This window comes from Capricornis sumatraensis, chromosome 5 (assembly GCF_032405125.1).
Source record: "Capricornis sumatraensis isolate serow.1 chromosome 5, serow.2, whole genome shotgun sequence".
Classification (NCBI taxonomy): domain Eukaryota; kingdom Metazoa; phylum Chordata; class Mammalia; order Artiodactyla; family Bovidae; genus Capricornis; species Capricornis sumatraensis.
In genome coordinates, this window is record NC_091073.1 from 44,853,855 (window position 1) to 44,879,623 (window position 25,769).

The 25,769-nt window shown below is 38.2% G+C and overlaps 1 protein-coding gene and 1 pseudogene across 1 annotated transcript in view; both read left to right on the forward strand.

The window, feature by feature from the left end:
• SEMA3C (semaphorin 3C) overlaps window positions 1-25,769 on the forward strand; it is a 206,530-nt gene that overhangs the window by 20,779 nt on the left and 159,982 nt on the right. The window lies entirely within an intron of this gene.
• Window positions 14,252-14,402, forward strand: LOC138080505 (U4 spliceosomal RNA; annotated as a pseudogene).

Below are 25,769 nucleotides of genomic sequence, written 5' to 3' on the forward strand. Positions count from 1 at the left end.
TATTAATGTAACAGTTATACAGTAATAGCTAGTACAGTTGCACTGAAGACCAGGACAAGAAATTGGTGGCTTATGTATTTGAGCATTTCCTCCCTCCCATTACTGATGGCTAGTACTGGTGGGAACAAAATGACCTGTTGCCAGAACAAAGTAATCCATCCTTAGCATAGATAATAGGAACTTAAAGGAAGTGAGTGGGACAAAAACAATACGTAAAGTAACTATAAAGTAAATACCTAAATTTGTTTACAACCTTTGCTTCTTTTACAGCAATTCAAGTCTCCCAACCCAAGTTGCTAGTGTTAACTATGGTTAGCATCAATTACCAAGGACTTAGCAGGGTCCCAATTATAGCATATGAAACATAATCTTTCATTATGAGCTTCTCTTTCTAAAATCTTTGCAAAATTCTGATTAGAAAATCTTTGTTTTTTCTTTTCTAAATAAACATAACTCTATACAAACAGATGTGAAGTGCACCAAGCTTGGGCTTCATTCATTACTGAAATTTTATGATGGATACAAGGATCTGAAGCCTTTAAGACAACACTAACATACTTAGAAACTGGGAGTAAGGGGAATAGAACAGAGCGTCTTAATACTCCTTTCCTTGTTTATTTGGGTCAGGTAGAAGTGGTGTATGTGGCCACACTTTGTTTTAAATGGTAGAGACTTACAATTCTACAGAACTGTAATTCTTAACACAGGACCTCTTTTTCTAATGAAGTGATTATAAATTTGGCTTGTATAAAAAAGCATTCCATTGAATTTCATAATGGAATTAAGAATTACATCTATATGTATCAAATCATTCAGTAGACTGAATTTTAAATATATTTATTTATATAAAATAAACTGAAGATGATGATAAGGCATGCAGAAGTTTTGATAATATGATGTGGTGAATATTTCAAAGCACTTTTTATAAGTTTACCAGCCTCTTAAATACACAGTCCACAGAATTCTCCAGACCAGAATTCTGGAGCGGGTAGCCATTCCCTTCTTCAGGGGATATTCCCAATCCAGGGATTGAACCCAGGTCTCCTGCAGTGCAGGTGGATTCTTTACCAGCTGAGCCACAAGGGAAGCCCTAAACATACACCAGTTGTCATTAATCCAAGCAAAACCAAGACCTCATGCCTTAAATTGTCTCTTCATTTGAAAGATTCTCTGGATAATTAATTGTGTCAGTTGTCAATAAGAACCTTAAGCTTTCTCTAAAAAGGATCAAACTGGTTCTGTATTCGTATCTAAATGTTATTGTGTAATAATGATGTAGACAGTGGGAAAAGATTGGAATCTCATTGCTGTTATTTACAAGTCTTAAAGGTTTAAATAGAGCCATAGCTTTTAGAGGCCGTTTTTCTGGCATCAAAATTTCCAACTTTTGTTGGTCCATCCAGCCAGACTGTCACTCCATAAATTCACATTCATGGATTTTTTTTTTTCTTTCCCCTGAATGGTAATACTCAGAACATTCCAGGAGACCAGAACATTAAGCTGGAATAAAACAATGAAGGTATTATCATCACCAAAAGAGCATTTTGAATTTTATTAGAAGAAACCAATTAGGATGTTATTTTCAAGCAAAGGGCTTGGCAAGGCTTCAGAAAGTTACTTTCCGGAGGCGGGTAAGGGTTTAGCTGGCACAGAGAGCAGATCTTTAGCTTAGAGTCTTGGCAGCTTTAATGCACATGCAATTGGGATTTTTTTTTTTTACCCTTTAAGCTGATTCTCCTAAAAGCCATGCTTCCTGCCACTGTTCAAAATAATTGCATCAATTCCATTTTCCATTAGTACTCAAAACCTGCTGATATGACTGGATTTTTAAAACCTTTGTGTGAAAATCTAGTTATACATATTTTTCCAGGGGGACCTGATAATGCATATGTTCCAGAAAGTTACTTTTTATCATGATATCTAGCATAGATCTTTATACTAGTCATATACCTTGGTTATTCATTTAATTATATTCACTACAGTGGTATAAGCAATTTTCTATTATGGGAGGAAAAGAACATTCAATAGGTTCTATTATGTTGAAGGACAAAGAATCAGTTATCGGTTCGCTACAGATAATAAAATATTCTGACTTCAGGTGGAAGGAAATGACTATCTCTCTTTTTATCATGTCTGTAATATCTATGTCCCTTTTATAAAGTGTTTATTTTCAGCAGTTTGTCTTTGTAGATATTTTATAATGATCTTCATTGATTTACTTCATCTTATATATTTCTACTTTTTTGATACTTATTTGAAACTTTTCTATACTTATCGCAATGTATAGACATTTCAGATATTACTTTAGAAATTTTCTAATTTTTTCCTCGCATTCCTTCTTTGTTTTTTTTTTTTTTCTTTTTTAATTTAATTAAGAAAAAGATCATGAAGCTTAGCTTGGACTTATTCACAGAACGGTGAAGGCCTCAGAGCCAATGTCCTGATGGAACATGTAGCAGGAACGGAGGTAACGATGGCCTGGAGTGAAGATGCGTCATTCATATGTGCTTTGGAGATGAAATTTAGCACCATAGACACTTAGATGAAATTATTGTTAAAGCAATACTATCTTTGGTTTCCAAATTTTACAATAAATATTTGATGCTAAAGCAGAATTTTAACGTCTTTTCTAAAATTGCTTCTGGGTTAAGAGAAAGAAAGCTAGAATTTCAATAACTGAAGATAAGTTTGCTGAGGTCCATTGATAATAAAGCATGGATATTTTTCAAGATATACAAGTATCTGTATTAAATTCCAACAGCATACATTATGTTCACCTTAAACTAGAAGCTTGAAAATCTGGTTAGAGTTGATTGTTGGCAAATTGTGAGTCAATGTAAGAAAATAGCTTTCAGGCTTTTATAAATAATGTTCTATCCACCTGTCTCTTACCTCTTTACTCCCCACTCATCCACCCTACTTTGGAGAGATTCCACTAAATACATTGTTCAGTTTTTTAAAGAGACACGAAGAACTTCATTGAATTCCATGAATATTTTAGAGAACCTGCCTTGTACAATGTGATTGCTACATATATAGGTACAAAGAGAAGTATGGCACAAATCCTGTCCTCACTGACCACCTATTTAGTCAACAAGATAAGCCAACTATATAAATATTACACCAGGTACTACCTAATGTGTGCCACAAAAGAGGCACAAACAAGTGACAGAAGATGCCAGTTTTGAAATAAAAACATTATGTTTAACTTGGTTTTGAAAATTGGCTTTAAACCCATTGTGGTTATTAATCATTCTGCAAGCAGGGCTACAGTTTTATCCTGGTTATAAACTGGATTGAGGGGGAGTTCAGTTGGAATGCAGATGGAGAGGTTATTGCGCTTCACCAAGGCTCTCTAAGCCTCTGGTGCAAAACACTTTTGCTAGGCTTTGTTTTGTCTTGTTATTCACCTCTAAATCTCTAGCAGGGCCTGTGCAATGTAGAATCATTATGAGTGATATACTGACAAGTAGATTAGCACCAATTTGCCAAACTGTCCTCAAATGCCCAGGGTATTTAAAATCCCCTAGACTCTCTATAGAAGTGGTAGGGGTAGGGGACTATTTTCAGTCTTCTCCGTTTCTCAGATTCCAGATCTCTCTCATTCTCTTATTTGATCTCTCCCTCTCTCCCTCTCTCTCCCCTCCCTCTCTCCCTCTCACACACACACAATGTTGGCCATATTTGAAGGATGGAATAAAGACTTGAAGCAGCCTGCCTTAAACATCTAACTAAATAGATTCAAACTAAATAGCTCTTCACAAATATCTTGTTATGCACAAAAATGAATTCCATATTAGAGGTCAGAAGTTCCTTTCTCTGAGTTTTCATTCCCATCAGCAGTTTGCCATCTCGTCATAAGAACTACAAGACAGAAGAATTTAGACCAGGAAAAAAAAAAAATCTATAAATATACGTGTTTGAAAACACTGACTAAGTTAAACCCAAGAATTTGTGATAGTGATTCTCCGTGTTGGCTACACATTCGAGTCACCTGGGAGCTTTAAAATTCTGATTCCAAGACCACACCCAGACCAATTAAGTCAGTATCTCTAGGGATGGGGTGTAGCCACTATTGTCTTTAAACCACTCCAGGTGGTTCCGATCTGCAGTCATGTTTAGAGACCACTGCCTCCAAATCCCCCCAGATTCAGTTTCTGTTGGAGAATGTGTACTCTCCAAGGAGCTTTTAATGATAAAAGATAATTCTATTCAGTCTGTTGCTCTAATGGTTTCCAAAATAGAGTCTTTGCTAAACATTGAAATATAGTCACTTTACTCAACAGTGGAGATTTTCGTTGCCAGAGAAATCATCATTAATGTAGCCACAGTGCTGCTTGAGGGTTCACCGCCTATTGAGTGAGCAGATGCCCTTCACTTACTTCTGTGTAAGATGTGAAAGTCATGTCAAAGTCATGACTTGGAAAATTATGTTCTGTTTTCTCTTTCCTTTATACTTTGAAATGTAGTACAGTGAGATTCTTGAAAGTCTAAGCTAGTCTTGACTTAGGTTATGGTCTAACCTAGAGCCTGATGCCAAGAGAATTCAGTATAGATCTGTACTGTTTCACAGACAATTTCATTTGTACGCATTTGTGTCTAAATGTGGGATATCAGATTCGCTAAGGCAAAGAGGCCCTCTATAATGGCAGTTGTAGGCAGAGTGGGAGTGGAAGATAGGGAAGGTTTCTTCTCAGAAAAAAAATCACCTATGGCAATAGGTCCTGATCTTTTTCTGTATATCATTCTTTTTCCAGTCTCTTTAGTGATGTATAGTAGATGCTCAATTAATTCTTAAAAGTAAAAGAATGAATGAATGATGTCTTCATTAGCAGTTTTAGAGAACTAGAAGGGAGCAGAAGTAGGTCAGGAAACAAAAAGTGAATAAAACCCTTTCCAAGTTTATGTTTCAGGATGATAAGTTGCCAGTAATTCAAAGAGGACTTTCTTAATATGTTTTAACCTTCAATACCAAGTTATTATGGTAGAAATAAACTAAGCAATATTATGGGCAAGTCAAGAGTAAACAGAACACAAGCTGAGAACTTTAGATCTTTGAAAATGTCAGTATTGGGTGTGAAGGACATGTCAGGTTTACCTGTTCTTATTAAAATGACATGGGTTTAAAAATTTACTTGGCCATTGTCAGGAGCATTGTAGTATATGTTTACTTACCAATATGATGTCTTTCCTTAAAGGTGAAATCGAGAAAAACTCTTTTTATGGACACTGTAAGTTCAACACCTTAAAATGTATAGCATACCTCAGATGGGCAAGTTCAGAAAACATGTTTTGCTCATTGGATGCAGTTTAGGAAAGGAAAAAAAAAAAAAAGGGCAGCCATCTTATTAAATGAAAAAATAAATTACATTCTAGGTCAGTGTGGGTTTTTAGAATTCTAGTCATATGAAGCTAAGATGTCATTCTTTCCATGCTTCCATCTATAACTTTACTGATTGACCTATAATGGGAAGGTATGCATCTTGCCTTTGAAAGAATTAGATTTAATGTGTTCCTATTATTTAGGACTTTGTGGCAGGTCTTGCAAAGTACATAGGCAAAGCAAAGTAAGTGGGAACTGACAAGTAAGAAATAAAAGCTTAAAATATTTCCAGGAATAAATATCAACATCTGTAAGAATACAACTCCATGTGCATCAGAATGTAGGTTTCCCAACTGTATTTATCTGAAGGTTATGAAAAATCACTTTGCTAAGTGGAAATTACTTCTGTAAAATACTAAAATAGCCACATTGATAAATCGTGGCATCATGTACTCAAAGGTAGTTTTTAATTTTTCCTGGAGTATTTTATTTTTTTGTTAGCTTTAGAATATTGTTGTTAAACTTATATTATCATTTAATTCTAATGACAGTTGAAAAAATTGCTTCATTGTCTTATAACATCAGGTTCTTAATTCATTTCTGGAGTTCATCCACCAAAGTGAAGTGTGGTAATTCTTTGTACCACCCTCTTCATCAGGCAAAACTATGACTCATTTCTACCACCCAATTATGCCAGAAGTGTTTAGTGCACTGTTATGAAATGAGATGTAATAGTTCAATATTTCACAATTTATGTTTGAGCCATTTGAACAATGTCTGTGCAACATCTTTTTGCCTTTTCATACTGTTCATGGGGTTCTCAAGGCAAGAATACAGAAGTGACTTGCCATTCCCTTCTCCAGTGGACCACATTTTGTCAGAGCTCTCCACCATGACCTGTCCATCTTGGGTGGCCCTAAATGGCCTGGCTCATAGTTTCAGTGAGTTAGATAAGGCTGTGATCCATGTGACCAGTTTGGTTACTTTTCTGTGATTATGGTTTTCATTCTGTCTACTCTCTGATGGATAAGGATAAGAGACCTATGGAAGCTTCCTGATGGGAGAGACTGACTCTGGAATCTGGGTCTTGTTCTGATGGGCAGGGCCATACTCAGTAAATTTTCAGTCCAATTTTCTGTTGATGGGTGGGGCTGTGTTCCCTCCCTGTTGTTCGGCCTGAGGTGAAACTATGATAGGGGTAATGAAGGTAAAGAAAGCCTCCTTCAGAAGGACTTACGCCCACACCGTTGTGTTCAGTGCCCCTGACCCTGCAGCAGGCCTCTGCTGACCCGCGCTTCTGCTGGAGACTCCTGGATACTCACAGGCAAGTCTGGCTCCGTCTCTTGTGAGAACACTGCTCTTTTTTCCTGGATCCTGGTGAGCACAAGCTTTTGTTTGTGCCCTCCTAGAGTCTGTTTCTCCAGTCCTGTGGAAGTTCTATAATCAAATCCCACTGGCCTCCAAAGTCAAATTCCCTGGGGGTTCTCAGTCCCTTTGCCAGATCCCCATGTTGGGATATCTGTTGTGAATCCTAGAACTTTCTTAACAGTGCAAGAACTTCTTTGGTATAATTTTCCTGTGGTTTGTGGGTCGTCTGCTCAGGGACTGTATGGTGGGGCTAATGGCAACCTCCTCCAGGAAGGCTTAGGCCACAGGCCACGCGTCCCAGGTCTGCTGCAGCCAGAGGCAGTGTCCCTGTGTCAGGCCACTGCTGACCCGCGCTTCTGCTGGAGACTCCTGGATACTCACAGGCAAGTCTGGCTCCGTCTCTTGTGAGAACACTGCTCTTTTTTCCTGGATCTTGGTGAGCACAAGCTTTTGTTTGTGGCCTCCAAAGTCAAATTTCCTGGGGATTCTCAGTCCCTCTGCCAGATCCCCAGGTTGGGAAATTTGTTGTGAATCCTAGAACTTTCTTAACAGTGCAAGAACTTCTTTGGTATAATTTTTCTGTGGTTTGTGGGTCGTCTGCTCAGGGACTTATGCCACAGGCCACACGTCCCAGGTCTGCTGCAGCCAGAGGCAGTGTTCCCGTGGCAGGCCACTGCTGACCCATGCCTCTGCAGGAGACACTCAAAACGCGCAAAGGCAGGTTTGGCTCAGTCTCTGTGTGGTCTCTGGGTCCTGGTGGACACAAGGTTTTGTTTGAGTGTCTTCTGAGCCTTTCTGGCAGGTATGGGGTTTGATTATAAATGCAATTTCGTCCTTGCTACAATTTTGTTGGGGCTTCTCCTTTGCTCTCGGATATGGCATTTCTCTTTTTGGTGGGATTCAACATTCTCCTGCTGATGGGTGTTCAGCAGCAAGTAGCAATTTTGGAGTTCTTGCAGGAAAACATTAGTGCATATTCTTCTACTCTGCCATCATGTACCTATTTTTCATAATGTTTAAGGAAAGCAATAGAATGGAAAAGACTAGGAATGTCTTCAAGAAAACTAGAGATACCATGGGAACATTTCATGCAAAGATGAGCACAGGAAAGGACAGAAATGGTATGGACCTGAGAGAAGCAAAGAATAGTATCAGGTGTGAAGAATATACCAGAAGAACTATACCGAAAAGAAGAACTATACCGAAAAGAAGAACTATACCAAAAAGAAGAACTATGCAAAAAAGATCTTAATGACCCAGATAACCACGATGGGGTGTTCACTCACCTGGAGTCAGACATCCTGGAATGTGAAGTCAAGTGGGCCTAAGAAGCATTACTAAGAACAAACCTAGTGGAGGTGATGGAATTCAAGTTGAGCTATTTCAAATCCTGAAAGATGATGCTGTTAAAGTGTAGCACTCAATATGCCAGATATATGGAAACTACAGCAGTGGCCACAGGACTTGAAATGGTCAGTTTTCATTTCAATCCCAGAGGAAGGCAATGCCAAGGAATGTTCAAACTGTCACACAATTGCACTCATCTCACAGGCTAGCAAAGTAATGTTCAAAATTCTCCAAGCCAGACTTCAACAGTATGTGAACTGAAAACTTCCAGATACTCAAGCTGGATTTAGAAAAGGCAGTGGAACCAGAGATCAAATTGTGGATAACTTTTGGATTATAGAAAAAGCAAGGGAATTTCAGAAAAACATCTACTTCTGCTTTATTAACTAGGCAAAGCCTTTGACTGTGTGGATCTCAACAAGCTGTGAAAAATCCTTATACAGATGGGAATACCAGACCACCTTACCTGCCTCCTGAGAAATCTGTATACAGGTCAATAAGGAACAGTTAGAACTGGACATGGAACAACAGATTCGTTCCAGATTGGAAAAGGAGTTTCCAAGGCTGTATATACAAGGCTGTATGTTGTCACCTTGCTTATTTAACTTATATGCAAAGTACATCCTGTGAAATGCTGGGCTGGATGACAAATAAGCTGGAATCAAGATGGCCAGGAAAACTATCAATAACCTCAGATATGCAGATGACACCACCCTAATGGCAGAAAGCAAAGGAGAACTAAAGAGCCTCTTGATGAAAGTGAAAGAGGACAGAGAAAAAGTTGGCTTAAAACTCAACATTCAAAAAACAAAGATCATGGGATCCGGTCTCATCACTTCATGGCAAATAGATGAGGAAACAATGGAAACAGTAAGAGACGTTAATTTGGGGGGCTCCTATCTTCCCTGGTGGCTCAGATAGTAAAGTGTCTGCCTATAATGCCTACCATGTGGGAGACCCGGGTTCAGTCCCTGTGTCGGGAAGATCTCCTGGAGAAGGAAATAGCAACCCACTCCAGTATTCTTGCCTGGAAAATGCCATGGATGGTGGAAGGCTACAGTCCACGGGGTTGCAAAGAGTCAGACATGACTGAGCGACTTCCCTTCCCTTCCCAAGGCACTGCAGATGGTGACTGCAGCCATGAAATTAAAAGACATGAGCTCCTTGGAAGAAAATCTGTGACAAACCTAAACAACATATTAAAAAGCAGGGACATTACTTTACCAACAAAGGTCTATCTAGTCAAAGCTATGGTTTTTGAGAGTTCCTTGGACTTCAAGGAGATCAAACCAGTCCATCCTCAAGGAAATCAGTCCTGAATGTTCACTGGAAGGACTGATGCTGAAGCTGAAACTCCAATACTTTGGCCACCTGATGCAAAGAACTGACTCATTAGAAAAGACCCTGATGCTGGGAAAGATTGAAGTCAGGAGGAGAAAGGGATGATGGAGGATGAGATGGCTTGATGGCATCACTGACTTGATAAACAAGAGTTTGAGCAGGCCCCGGGGGTTGGTGATGGACAGGGAAGGCTGGCGTGTTGCATTCCATGATGTCACAAAGAGTCAGACACAACTGAGTGATGAACTGAACTGTGAGCTGCAAAAGTGGTAAGATTTTGGATCACAACAAACTACAAAATTCTTGAGGAGATGGAGATATCAGCCCACCTTACCTGCCTCCTGAGAAACCTGTATGCAGGTCAAGAAGCAACAGTTAAAACTGGACATGAAACAACAAACTGGTTCAAAATTGAGAAAGGAGTACATCAAGGCTGTATATTGTCACCCTGCTTATTTAACTTATATGCATAGTATATCATGTGAAACGTCAAGCTGAATGAAACACAAGCTGGAATCAAGATTACCAGGAGAAATATCAATAACCTCAGATACACAGATGACACCACCCTTATGGCAGAAAGCAAAGAGGAACTTAAGAGCATCTTGATGTAGGTTATAGAGGAGAGTGAAAAAATTGGCTTAAAACACAATATTCAAAAAATTAAGATCATGGCATCTGGTCCCATCACTTCATGGCAAATAATGGGGAAACAATGGAAACAATGAGAGACTTTATTTTCTTGGGCTCCAAAATCACTTCATATGGTGACTTTAGCCATGAAATTAAAAGATGCTTGCTCCTTGGAAGAAAAGCCAAACCTAAACAGTGTATTAAAAGGCAGAGACATCACTTTGTCAACAAAGATATGTGTAGTGAAGCTGTGGTTTTTCCAATAATCATGTACGGATATGAGAGTTGGACTATAAAGAAGGCTGATTGCCAAAGAATTGATGCTTTTGAATTGTGGAGTGGGAGAAGACTCTTGAGAGTCCCTTTGACAGCAAGGAGATCAAACCAGTCAATCCTAAGGACGTCAACCCTGAATATTCATTGGAAGGACTCATGCTGAAGCTGAAGCTTCAGTATTTTGGCCACCTGATGCAAAGAGTCGATTCATTGGGAAAGACCCTGATGCTGGGAAAGATTGAAGGCAGAAGGAAAAGCGGGTGACAGAGAATGAGATGGCTGGATGGCATCATCAACTCAATGGACATGAGTTTGAGCAAACTCCAGGAGATAGTGAAGGACAGGGAAGCCTTTGGTGTTGCAGTGCATGGGATCGCAAAGAGTCCAGACACAAGTCAATGACTGAACAACAAATATTTTGCTAAATATTACCAGACAAAATAACACTGCCTGGAGCATATGTATCAATGTGTACATAAATTTTTGTATTATTATTATTATGTATTATGACATATTTGTTTCTGTTCTTATAATGGAGCTCAGTGTTACTCATCTTTAACAAAAATTATTTCACATTTAGCATTTGGGTTTATATATTTTTCATTTTTTAATCTTGGAGATTATCTAGAGAAAGTCAATCTTTTGGAAATGGTCAACATAAACTGTATCTAAATGCTCCCTTGTTATTCTTTATGACAGTTGGCAGGAGTTTTAGCAAGGCATGTTAAGCTGTAACTACAAAGAAAAATAATACAATTTCCAAGTTCATGAAAAGTTTAGAAAGTTATGTATTCATTCAAACATAATTTATGTACTGTCTGACTGTACTATCAATAAGTAAAGGTACTGCATAGCAAACTGAAAAAATCCTAATTTGAAAATTCATAGTCAAAGTAGCACACAGGTTTAATCTTTAAACTATAGATGCAGCAACCTTGTTCTCTTAGCCTGAATTTCCATTCAACTCTTTGTTTTCCTCAGCATCAAATCTTACAATCAATTCATTAGCTTCACACTGTTTTCCAGCATTTGTCCTTAGCTAGTTATCTTTCTTCTCTTTGAGTGTCCTGATTCTCATTCCTCCCTTCTTTACCTCTGAACACTCTTTTCCATTTGTGTGCTCTTGTCGTGTACATGCCCGCTCATTTTCGCATTCCCTTCAGTTTTCTTCTCTGGTGTTCTTGCAGGGAGACTGAAATTGACCTAGACATGCAGCTAAGTCTGAAGACTGTGGTTTAAAACTTACTGAAGCAACCATTTTACCACTAAATCTTATACAGCCCCCAGCCCCTGCCAAAAGGAGGACCTTCCTTCCCTCTGGGTATCTCCTTATTCCTCAAAGAACAAAAGAAATAAATGTTGACTTTTAATGGATTTTTTGTTTTTTATGTTTTGGTGAAAATTCATAAGTTTAATATTGCCATTCAGTGCCCTACATCCCCATACTGTGTTGCACAAGCCAGGAATCAAAAAATGAATAGTTCATCTACCTCTAATTCATTTTAGATCTTTATTTTTTAAGGGAAATTTCCCTTTTAGTAGATAGTAAAAAATAAAGATCTAAAATGAATTGTGCAAGAATGAAAAAGTTGGCTTAAAATTCAACATTCAGAAAACTAAGATCATGGCATCTGGTCCCATCACTTTATGGCAAATAGATGGGGAAATAGTGGAAACAGGAAGAGACTTTATTATTTTGGGCTCCAAAATCACTGCAGATGGTGACTGCAGCCATGAAATTAAAAGACGCTTGCTCCTTGGTAGAAAAGCTATGATCAACCTAGACAGCATATTAGAAAGCAGAGACGTTACTTTGCTGATAAAGGTCCATCTAACCAAAGCTATGGTTTTTGCAGTAGTCATATATGGATATGAGAGTTGGACTATAAAGAAAGCTGAGCACTGAAGAATTAATGCTTTTGAACTGTGATGTTGGAGAAGACTCTTGAGAGACCCTTGGACTTCAAGGAGATCCAACCAGTCCATCCTAAAGGAGATCAGTCCTGAATATTCATTGGAAGGGCTAATGCTGAAGCTGGAACTCCTATACTTTGGCCACCTGATGCAAAGAATTGACTCCGTTGAAAAGACCCTGATGCTGGGAAATATTGAAGGCAGGAAGAGAAGGGGACATCAGAGAATAAGATGGTTAGATGGCATTACCAACTTGATGGACATGAGTTTGAGTAAGCTCCAGGAGTTGGTAATGGACAGGGAAGCCTGGTGTGCTGCAGTCCATGAGGTTGCAAAGAGTTGGAGAAGACTGAGCAACTGAACTGAAAAGGGAAACTAGAAGGTGAAGGGAAGAGAATTACCTATTTTCAGAGCATATAGGCCAGTGGATTAGTTGGGCCATGCAAGCTGCTGGATGGTTGCATAGCCCCATGCTGCCATATGGGGTCTGTGTGACTCTGTGTCTCTCTCACCCCCATCTCTCCCCAAAAGCCGTGTTCTCCTCGAGCCTTGCTGCCTTACCACAGAGTCTTATCAGATCTCCATTTTTGAGAGGTTAATTCAGAAAGAAGCCTAATACAAAATAAAAGTTGGCATAAAAGGAAAAGAAGCCAAGATGCAGGCTAGCTGTGTTGCAAGATGACAATACTAGAGTAGACAACACAGAAGTGATGGCACTTCTAAAGGAGCAACTAACTACTAGGGTTGATAGAGGATCATAAGAGACCCATTCAACCATTAGAGCTACTGGTGTACTCCAGCTGAGGTCCAGTTCACTATTGGGCTGATACAGGTGGTTGTAAGATGACTTTTTATGTTTCCCTTTCTATCTTTCCTGTATATTTTTCTGTTTAGATCATTGTGCAAAAGGTAAACTGAGATATACCTGTTTTTGACATTAGGTATATGACTGTGTGTGTGCTTAGTCACTCAGTTGTGTCTGACTCTTTGCAGCTCCGTGGGCAGTAGCCTGCCAGACTCCTTTACCCTCTGAGCCACCGGGACTTAGCAACTGAACAACACAACAAACTTTATTTATATAATAGTATCATATGCCCTAAAGATCAGTTAATTTAAGAGTGAATTGTATAAGAAAACTTTTTAAATGATGGCAATTGAAACAATCGATTTTTGTAGGATAAACTTTGCTTTAGATAGCCCTAGATTGAATCATCCTTCCTTTTTCCAGTTTACAGAAATATTTTAGAAAATGAAGTAACTGTTTGGATATTTAACAGGAGACTTTTTTAGGTGTTCTGCTGTGTGTTTTTTAGTGTCCTTCATTTTTCTAGATCTAGGTAATTAAAAGATTGCATGTATTACTAGACCCCTTTTTGTTTAAACTTAATCTATACAATTTTCTAATCATTCTTTGCTAATGTATAGCTTTGTGAGCATGTTAGAAATTTGGATTTGTTTTATTTATCAGTGATTAGAATTTCTGTGTATTTTTATTTAACACCTTTATGAAAGTTTGCCACTTTTTGAGCAAAGAGATACATTTTTAAAATTAAAAGATTGCTGTATCTGAACACTGGATGCAGGGAACACTGCCCTGCTTTGTCAGTTTACATAGGGAAAACTAATGAGGCTATAAAGAAATACTATCTGTTTTATTAGAACTTTTTTAGTAGTGAAACAGCTGGAAAAACAGAGTTAGTCGGCTGGCTTCCATTTTCCATTGCTTTCTGCCCTTTAAATTCAGGTTTCCTCTTGTTCATGACCACATGCTCACCACACACAGACTCCTTAGTTTGTTACTTTAAGCCAACGGAGATTAAGCACCATTAGTAAAGACTAGTTTAGGAAAGGTTTTAACTAAAATAAATGGCACTTTCGAAGAGAATCTTGATTTATGGAGTTTGTGTGTGTGTATGTTTGTCTGGGTAAATCAGTAAGGAAAAAATCAGATCATAGTGGTTGGGTTGAGTGCCATTAGTCATTGAGACATGTTTTCTGTTGCAGTCTTATTTGTAGTAAAAATGTACAGTTTAATTGTAGTACAAATGCAGCTTTGCACAGTGGCAGTATTGTAGCCAATGACATTTATCTGAGGCAAGACTATTGCTAATTGAAACTAACTGTGGTAAAAATGCTTAGTAGCAGCCTAGTGACCAGAAAGAATATGTATCACTTTACTATATTTAGAATCAAAATTTTGTTGCTGAAAGGGAAATTAGATATCACATAATCTGGTCTTTTATATTATAACTGAGACTCAAAGAGATTAAATGTCTTGGTTAGTAGGTAGAATAAGTAGAATTTGGGTATACTTGTTAATTGCAGATCAGAGAAGGCAATGGCACCCTACTCCAGTACTCTTGCCTGGAAAATCCCATGGACAAAGGAGCCTTGTAGGCTGCAGTCCATGGGGTCGCTAAGAGTCGGACAGGACTGAAGCGACTTAGCAGCAACATCAGCAGTAGTTAATTGCAGATAGCATTCCCACATCATCGTCACTCTCTTTTCTACCTATCCTTTAAAGAGGTACATGGAGAAATTGGAAATTCAGTGTGAAGGAAGATGAGAGCAGATAAGAATGGAGCCAATCAGGCTTTAAAAATACATAATTGTGAAAGGTAAACTGACACCAATTAATTAGGAGCTTTGGGACTAAAAACAAATGAAAATTATTTGATTTAAAAAATACCTATTATTTGCAGTTTGATCTCAAGAAAGATGAAATTAAAGCATTTACAGTCATCTGCCTCCAAAAATCCATTAAGTGATAATTAGCTGGTATCTGAGAAGGTCCAAATCTCTCTACATTGGAAACTTGTTCTTTAGTGAAATATATGACTTAAAAAACACACACACAAAACATCTGTTGGTAGAAACATATATCCATGATCTCTACATTTCTGAAAAATTGACATATTTATTGTAGGGGAAAAGAATCAGAAAAAAACAAGTCATGTAAGTTTAATTCTAACAAACATACTACTGCAATGATAATGTGAAATAACTATAAAGCATATAGTTTATATTCCACTTTACTTGGGAGACACAAAGAATTTATCTTTATTTTACATGTATCTAAATTTAATTCACTGCTTTTTAAAATATTCTTTACCAATAGATGTCAACACATTAAATAAGAAAAATCAATATATTCTAATACACTCTTATGCAACTGCCACAAGAAAATTGTAATTCACAACATTCAGAAACCAGTCTGAAGTATTTGTACTGTCTACCAAGGGAAAAATTATCTCATTGTTGTACTATAAATTGAATATTTATTTCATAACAGTGGCAAAAATGGGTTATCTTTGAGAGGTAGGATTAGTTTTCTCAGCATTCATGTGTGACAAAGGCTAAAACTCAAATGAATCATAGCAGTAGTATTCAAAGAACAGAAATGTCTTCAGTTACCTTTCAGTCATGGTACAGCATTAAAAGTCTTCTAACTTTTAAGGATTTGTTTACATTAAAAGTACTTGGCTATTTCATAATGACTAACTGGCAATTTAAGTTAATTTTTTGATAGAGTGATCTTTCTTTAGTTTTTAGGAATTAGCTGATATATTCTGGAAATTATGTTAATATAATTACCTAAATTATTCATGAAATCTCAGAATAAGAGACTACATCAATACAGGATGAAAACTAACACAGTTCATAATGGTACATATGAATCTGACATGTCCCTTAGCCTTTCAGTATATTTTCTAATTTAAAATGTTCTGATTGAGAACCTACCACATTTAAGGCATTATCTCCACTGTTGAGTAGAATATCAGTAAATGACTGATTTCTTGCTTTCCAGGAATTCACAATCCCATTAAGAAGATGAAGAGAATAATAACTATAGAGCAGATGACATTGTTTATGATTAGTGTTGGAGGCTAAAGAGATAAGGAAAAAAATGAAAGTGGGGATATAAAATCTGAGCTTAACCTGAAACCTGAAGAAATAATACAGTTTAAGAATATATAACCAAGAAAGATGGTAGAGAGTGCATCTGATAGACAGTGGTATAGAAATGAATTTCTCAACTCAATCTGTTTGAGTCTAAGACAGCATGTGATGAATTTGAATAATGTTGACTATAGGGATTAGGATGAAATGGGATTGGAGAAACTAACCTGGCTAATATGTGGTCCTAATGATGAGGCTGGTTGCCATAGCAAGGCAGTTGTGTGGAATTCAAGGTACAACAAAAGGAGAATGAAGGGCTAGGCAGGAAATCAATGTAAACTGAACTAGTGAAAGGGATTATTATGATTTTTAAAAAGTAGAAACTCTGGATATCACATTTTCTGCCTCTTCCTCATTAATTATCTAATGAAAGAGTTTAGGTACAAAAGATTTCATAAGGTTTAGTACAACTTCAGACTATCCAGTGCAGCACCATTCCTAGCTTCCATCCCTTTCTGGAGAATGGTAGAATAATCAATAGTCAATGTCAAAATACTCCTTCAGAATAAAATTACAAGAAATATAATATTTTTCTTGTTAGAACAATAAAAAGTAGAGAAAAAGATGATAATATAGCCACACATTCCAGACTTTAACAGTGGAGGTAGTTATTCAGAGTAGGAGTTTTGTTGGGAACTTGAGCAGATAAAGAGCAAAGTACTTTACACCTGAATCATTAGAAATGCCTGTTTTAAAAAATGCATGTTAGCTGGCATGTTTTTCAATAGTCTATATTTATGAAAAATGATTTAGTAGCTAATACTCCTCAACTCAAAAAAGATCACTGCCCCTAAGGTATCTATTAGATGTAGAATATTATCTTGCTCTTTTTTCCCTTCTGTTTCAAAGTGTTTTAGTGTATTATTTCCCTATCATGTCTAGGACCTACTTCTATCTCCCTTTTAGACAGTGTACACACTGAACTTAATCACAGTTAGGTCTATAATAAGAAGCAGAGAATTGTCTTGAAAGAAGAAAACATCATGACTGTCTTTTAAATATTGTGCATATACCCCCAAGGAAAGAATCCATGTAAGTGAAGGATATAAATTATTTTGGTATTATAATGATAAAAAAAGACCCACATTAACTGGTAAAATTAAAACTGATTTATAAATACAATTCAATAATCTGTCCTGTCTCCTATAAAAACACTGATATGTAATCAACTTTAACTATGAAATATCACAGAGAACTGTAAGATGAATTAAATGTCAAAGTGGTCTTAGTGAATATGTACAGCGATAGTTTATTGTCTCCTGTAAATATATTACCTACACAAGCCAGTTATTTTATATGTGATTCTAAAGTAGTACCATTATGCTGAGTGTTTATATGTTTAAATGAAACAGCCTACTTTGGGTTCCCTGCTGGCTCAAGTGGTAAAGAATCTGTCCGCAATGTATGAGACCCAGTTCAATCCCAGGGTAAGGAAGATCCCTAGAGAAGGGAGTGGCTACCCACTCCAGTGTTCTTGCCTGGAGAATTCCATGGACAGAGGAGCCTGGTGGGCTGCAGTCCATGGGATCACAGAGAGACAGGGACAACTGAGTGACTAACACTTTCACTTTGATTACCAACAGAAAAATAAATGGAGGAATATATGTGCTTTAAAAATATTACCTGTTTCAGACTTTTGATAATGTTATTATCATAACCATATATTTACTTTTAGAAAGACCAGAGAAAAAATAAATTTTCGTAGTTGATCACTGTTGCTTGAATTCCACAACTACAATTTCCAATGCTTTTTATATTCAAGAGTAAATGTAATAGTAATACCATTTGCTAGTTAGCATGGGGAAAATATTCTTCATTTAGGAAAGTGTAATAGTTCATTATCTGGAGAATGTTTTTTTTATATAAGAAGGCAAAGTTACGAGTCTTTGTCACTTTGTAATTTCTAGTTTGATTTTGAGTATTATATTTAGCAGAAAAGTGAGGACATTTTTTTCCCAGAGCTTAAAGAAAATAGTTTGCATAATCTTGTATGTTCTTTAAGGAAATTTGGCACTTCCTTCTTTGAATATAGTTTTATCAATTTATCTTACTCATGAACTTTATTTAAAACAAGGGGAAAAGCATGAAAAGGAAACATATATAAATATGCTTGTTTTCTTTGCTTTTTCTGTTCTCTTTTGCTCATTTCCATTCCATTCTTTGTATCCCAAATTATTTGACAATTTCATGTGTGTAATGTGATGGGTGAAGTCCATGAAGATAAGCTGGTCCTATAGGCTATTACTACTACAGAAGTAGTTGAGATATCATGAGGAGGAGGAAAAGTGGGGAGATTCCTTCTGCAACAGGTTGTGCACAGTGAAGAGGGACAATTATCAGGAGTTTGGACTCAAAAGGGATACAGAGAAACTATGGCTGAGGGTTTCAATGATTGGTGAGACCCCCTCCTATCTCACTCATAGACTATTTGTAAATTTGCTAAGCATCACAGATGCTAAATGTGTCCAAAATTTCAGTGGAAGCCAACAAAAAGCTGAAATTCACAAGCCTTATTTTACATAGTGTAGATGCATGCTGATTGTTCTGAACCAACAGGTGAAAGAGAAAAAACACAACAGAATTTGTTGTAGAATTCCTAGATTTGTAACTGTATCAACCCCAGAAACATGGTGTCTGAAACAAGATTCACCACATCTTGTAAGTGCAGAGAAGCCTCAGGTAATATATAGATTGTATGTGTATATATTTCTCAAAGAAACACTGACATCCAGTACTACAATGATCATAAAATAATAGCATTGCACCTAAATAATGCATGCATTTGCTGCATTAGGCATTTGACTGGTGCTTTGGATTTTGGAGAAAGTAGTAATATGCTAGAAGAATTGATGCTTTTGAACCGTGGTGTTGGAGAAGACTCTTGAGAGTCCCTTGGACTGCAAGGAAATCCAACCAGTCCATTCTAAAGTAGATCAGTCCTGGGTGTTCTTTGGAAGGAATGATGCTAAAGTTGAAACTCCAGTACTTTGGCCACCTCATGCGAAGAGTTGACTCATTGGAAAAGACTCTGATGCTGGGAGGGTTTGGGGGCAAGAGGAGAAGGGGATGACAGAGGATGAGATGGCTGGATGGCATCACTAACTTGATGGACGTGAGTCTGAGTGAACTCCGGGAGATGGTGATGGCCAGGTAGGCCTGGCGTGCTGCGATTCATGGGGTCGCAAAGAGTCGGACACGACTGAGCGACTGAACTGAACTGAACTGAATATCATATGGCCTTTGATAGTATTTGTCTAAAGCCTTGTCAGAATCTAAACTTTCTCTATGGAGACATTTCTCTGATACTGAGCTTTTGGTTCTTCTTTGATGTTTTTGGAACTCCATGAATTTTGTAGTGTGCCAGACTAGCTGGTGAAGGTTACTTACTGCTGGACATGTATATTTCCACCTTCAAACCAACAGATTAAAAAAGTAGAAAGTATATATAATAAAATAACTCAGCCAAACCTCAAGTGAAGAGCAACTTTGGTCATTTTTTGAGTCTTTAGATTTAGTTGTTTATAAGTGGTTTCCAAAGTTTATTTTACCAAGTGCCCTTTCAAGATTTTAAGTTTTCTGAACTTACTTTCATTTCTTTATACACTCTTAAACTTAGCATTCATTCTTATTGAGCTTTATGGAGAAGGCAATAGCACCCCACTCCAGTACTCTTGCCTGGAAAATCCTGTGGACGGAGGAGCCTGGTAGGCTGCAGTCCATGGGGTCGTGAAAAGTCTGACACTGAGCGACTTCATTTTCACTTTCTTGCATTGGAGAAGGAAATGGCAACCCACTCCAGTGTTTTTGCCTGGAGAATCCCAGGGACGGGGGAGCCATCTATGGGGTCGCACAGAGTCGGACACGACTGAAGCGACTTAGCAGCAGCAGCAGCATGGTCTGTATAGAAAAGGGTGCTACAAGTAAAGGGAAAGATACCTTTGGAACTTTGAAAGACCCTTCCTTAAGAAAGCATTTGCCCCTATCAACCACGGAGGACATAATAATTCTAAAAAAAGCTTTCTTTTTTTCTTTGCCTTGCTCGAGCCATTGTAAAATTTTATCCAAAAGTGATAGCAGTGGATATTAAAAATTTATCTACTGAAAATAGGATAAATTAAATTGAACAAGTGCCCAGATTCTCAAAGACAACAGACATTTTAACCACAATGTAAATGCCTTCAATATGCCAAACTTCTAAAAACAAAGTTTCCCCTAACACACATCTAATCTGATTCATTTCTGAACATTTTAATTACTTTTCCCAATTATGAGGACAATAGACTACATATGAGGAAAGCAAGCATTTGAAGAATGAAGAATATGCCTTCCAGTTTTACATAAAGTTGCCAAAGTTATGATTTGAATGATTGTTCACCCACTCTCAACTCCACGCGGTTGTCTTCACTGAATTAGTTATTTGTGATTGTGCTATTTAAAATTGTCATAAATGGGAAAATATTTGTATCATTGGACATTATTTAAGAGGGTGCTGCAAATAAATCATTTTTTCTTTTTACAGTATATTAATAGAATGTGTCCTCATTTTTGTCATCATATTTATGCTTAAGATAAATATAGCTCAGCCTTTAAAACACTGTGTTCTATTTGGAAATGTAGATAATTATTTTGATTTGATTATTTTATTTTATCTAAAATAATATGCAAAAACTGGCAGACTTTATTTTTTTGGCCTCCAAAATCAATGCAGATGGTGACTGCAGCCATGAAATAAAAAGATGCTTACTCCTTAGAAGAAAAGTTATGGCCAACTTAGGTAGCATATTCAAAAGCAGAGACATTACTTTGCCAACAAAGGTCCGTCTAGTAAAGGCTATGGTTTTTCCAGTAGTCAGGTATGAATGTGAGAGTTGGACCATGAAGAAAGCTGAGCACTGAAGAATTGATGCTTTTTAACTGTGGTGTTGGAGAAGACCCTTGAAAGTGCTTAGGACTGCAAGGAGGTCCAACCAGTCCATCCTAAAGGAGATCTGTCCTGGGTATTCACTGGAAGGACTGATGTTAAAGCTGAAACTCCAATACTTTGGCTACCTGATGTGAAGAACTGACTCATTGGAAAAGACTCTGATGCTGGGAAAGATTGAGGGCAGGAGGAAAAGGGGATGACAGAGGATAAGATGGTTGGGTGGCATCACCGACTCAGTGGACATGTGTTTGGGTAGACTCCAGGAATTGGTGATGGACAGAGAGGCCTGGTGTACAACAGTCCATGGGATCACAAAGAGTCGGACATGACTGAGTGACTGAATTGAACTGAATACTTATTATAACTAATAATGCATAATATATTTGTAACCATGCTTCCTTAAGGATACGATTTGCAGGTTAGACTAAATTATCATTTCAAGCCAATATAACAGATGCCAGATCTCTTACAGGAATGTGAGGTAATATAAGAAAGAGAAAATTCATATGTTCTGTACTAAAAGATGGAAAATAGATGGGGAAACAGTGGAAACCGTGTCAGACTTTATTTTTCTGGGCTCCAAAATCACAGCACATGGTGACTGCAGCCATGAAATTAAAAGACGCTTACTCCTTGGAAGAAAAGTTACTACTAACCTAGACAGCATATTCAAAAGCAGAGACATTACTTTGCCAACAAAGGTCCGTCTAGTCAAGGCTATGGTTTTTCCAGTGGTAATGTATGGATGTGAGAGTTGGACTGTGAAGAAAGCTGAGCACTGAAGAATTGATGCTTTTGAACTGTGGTGTTGGAGAAGACTCTTGAGAGTCCCTTGGACTGCAAGGAGATCCAACCAGTCCATTCTGAAGGAGATGAGCCCTGGGATTTCTTTGGAAGGAATGATGCTAAAGCTGAAACTCCAATACTTTGGCCACCTCATGCGAAGAGTTGTCTCATTGGAAAAGACTCTGATGCTGGGAGGGATTGAGGGCAGGAGGAGAAGGGGATGACAGAGGATGAGATGCCTGGATGGCATCACTGACTCAATGGACCTGGGTTTGGGTGAACTCCAGGAGTTGGTGATGGACAGGGAGGCCTGGCGTGCTGCGATTCATGGGAAGAGTCGAACACAACTGAGCAACTGAACTGGAACTGGTACTAAAGAAAATCATGAATAATAATTATTTGCAAATTTATTTATAACACATAAGGTGATTGATTATATGTAACACAGGGTATATAGAATTGATATTGAGACTTAATTGTAGTTTTAATTTTACTATGTCTTACTCCTTTAAGCTTCACAAACTTTCCTTTTCTCATATTGAGATTAAAATAATTATAACTACCTTTTTTCAAGCAGGGCTACAGGGAGATTAAATGGAACATAAAATTCAAAGTCATCAACTCATGCGAAATGTTGACCCATTGGAAAGGACTCTGATGCTGGGAGGGATTGGGGGCAGGAGGAAAAGGGGACAACAGAGGATGAGATGGCTGGATGGCATCACTGACTCGATGGATGTGAGTTTGAGTGAACTCCAGGAGATGGTGATGGACAGGGAGGCCTGGCATGCTGTGATTCATGGGGTCGCAAAGAGTCGGACACGACTGACTGACTGAAGTGAACTGAAAATTCGAAACATAAGTATAATTCAGTTCAGTCACTCAGTCGTGTCCAACTGTTTGCGACCCCGTGGACTACAGTACGTCAGGCTTCCCTGTCCATCACCAACTCCCAGAGCTTATTCAAACTCATGTCCTTGAGTCGGTGACTCCATCCTATCATCTCAACCTTCACCTCCTGCCTTAAATCATTCCAAGCATCAGGGTCTTTTTCATTGAGTCAGTACTTCGCATCCGATGGCCAAAGTATTGGGATTTCAGCTTCAACATCAGTCATTCCTTCCAATGAATATTAAGGCTTGATTTTATTTAGGATGGGCTGGTTGGATCACCTTGAAGTCCAAGGGACTCTCCAGAGTTTTCTCCACCACCACAGTTTAAAAGCATCAATTCTTTGGCGCTCAGCTTTCTTTATAGTGCAACTCGAACATCCTTCCATGACTGCTGGAAAAACCATAGCTTTGACTAGATGGACCTTTCTTGACAAAGTAATGTCTCTGTTTTTGAATATGTTGTCTAGGTTGGTCATAACTTTTCTTCCAAGGACCAAATGTCTTTTAATTTCATGGCTGCAGTCACCATCTGCAGTGATTTTGGAGCCCCCAAACAATAAAGTCTCTCACTGTTTCCACTGTTTCCCATCTATTTCCCATGAAGTGATGGGACCAGATGCCATGATCTTCGTTTTCTAAATGTTGAGTTTTAGGGCAACTTTTTCACTCTCCTGTTTCACTTTCATCAAGAGGCTCTTTAGTTCTTCTTCACTTTCTGCCATAAGGGTGGTGTCATCTGCATAGCTGAAGTTATTACTGTTTCTCCTGGCAATCTTGATTCCAGCTTGTGCTTCATCCAGTCCAGCATTTCTCGTGATATTCTCTGCATATGAGTTAAATAAGCAGGGTTACAATATACAGCCTTGACGTACTTTTTTCCCAATTTGCAACCATTCTGTTGTTCCATGTCCACTTCTAACTGTTGCTTCCTGATCTACATACAGGTTTCTCAGGAGGCAAGTTAAGCTAGTCTGGTATTCCCATCTTTTTAAGAATTTTGCACAGGTTGTTGTGATCTGCACAGTCTAAGGCTTTGGCATAGTCAATAAAGCAGAAATAAATGTTTTCCTGGAACTCTTACACTTTTTTGATGATACAGTGGGTGTTGGCAATTTGATCTCTGGTTCCTCTGCCTTTTCTAAATCCAGCTTGAACATCTGGAAGTTCATGATTCACGTACTGTTGAAGCCTGGCTTGGAGAATTTTGAGCATTACTTTCCTAGCATGTGAGATGAGTGCAGTGTATGGTATTTTGAGCATTCTTTGGCATTGCCTTTCTTTGGGATTGGAATGAAAACTGACCTTTTCCATTCCTGTGGCCACTGTTGAGTTTTCCATATTTGCTGGCATACTGAGTGCAGCACTTTCACAGCATCATCTTTTAGGATTTGATATAGGTCAACTGGAATTCCATCATCTCCACTAACTTTGTTCATAGTGATGTTTCCTAAGGTGCACTTCACTTCACATTCCAGGATTGTCTGGATCTAGGTGAGTGGTCACACCATCATGATTATCTGGGTCATGAAGATCTTTTTTGTATACATCTTCTGTGTATTCTTGCCACCTCTTCTTAATATATTCTGCTTCTGTTAGGTCCATACCATATCTGTCCCTTATTGTGCCCATCTTTGCATGAAATGTTCCCTTGGTATCTCTCATTTTCTTGAAGAGATCTCTGCTGCTGCTGCTGCTGCTAAGTCCCTTTAGTTGTGTCCGACTCTTAGCGACCCCATAGACGGCAGCAGCCCACTAGGCTCCCCTGTCCCTGGGATTCTCCAGACAAGAACACTGGAGTGGGTTGCCATTTCCTTCTCCAATGCATGAAAATGAAAAGTGAAAGTGAAGTTGCTCAGTCGTGCCCGACCCTTAGCGACCGCATGGACTGCAGCCTATGTGATCTGCACAGTCCTCCTCCTCCATCCATGGGATTTTCCAGGCAAGAGTACTGGAGTAGGGTGACATTGCCTTCTCCGGAAGAGATCTCTATTCTTTCCCATTCTATTGTTTTCTTCTATTTCTTCACATTTGCATTTCAAGTATAAGGTTTAATCAAAATATGTTTTCTCCCTAAACTAAGATACAAAATACAGCATACTTTATTTCATTAATTAAACTTAGTAAATTTATTTAATATCAATAATTGTCATTATAAATATTTAAAATGTGGTTTCCATCTAAGGATAATCAAAATCAGTTTAAGGGTCATTATACTTTTGAGACATGGAACAGAATTAGTGGTGTAGACAAAAAAGCAAACAGCTAAGAACGGTGCCAGACCTTCCTCATTCTTTGTTAAGAACGGGGTAAATATGTGTTTAGTGTATACTTCCTTCCTTTCAGATCTCTCTTCACTACGTTATTATTATAGTGTGTGTACTGTGTGTAACGAGTGCATGCTTAGTCGTCTCCCACTCTATGCAACCCCATGGACTATAGCCCACTTGGCTTCTCAGTTCATGGAATTTTCCAGGCAAGAATACTGAAGTAGGTTGCCATGTCCTATTCCAGGGGATCTCCCTGACCCAGGATTGAACCAGCATCTCTTGTGTGTCCTGCATTTGCACGTGGATTCTTTACCATAGGCACCACCTGGGAGGCTACGTTAGTGTTACAAGCTTACTCTTTATGTCAGTATCTCATCAAAGTTCTCAGAGTTCTTTCATTTTATGTTTCCTAGAGGCCACCTAAGCAATCATCTCTTAAGTGGTTTAAGGGGGAAAATTGCCAGTAAACATCTTTCTAAAATGTTTCCTGCGTGTTATAATATATAAATTACTTTATCTTTAAAACCTATAGAGACTTCTTTAGACAAATAGTATTAGTCTACATTCAGTTCAGTTCAGTTCAGTTCAGTCGCTCAGTCATGTCCGACTCTTTGCGACCCGATGAATCGCAGCACACCAGGCCTCCCTGTCCGTCACCAACTCCTGGAGTTCATCCAGACTCACATCCATCGAGTCAATGATGCCATCCAGCCATCTCATCCTCGGTCGTCCCCTTC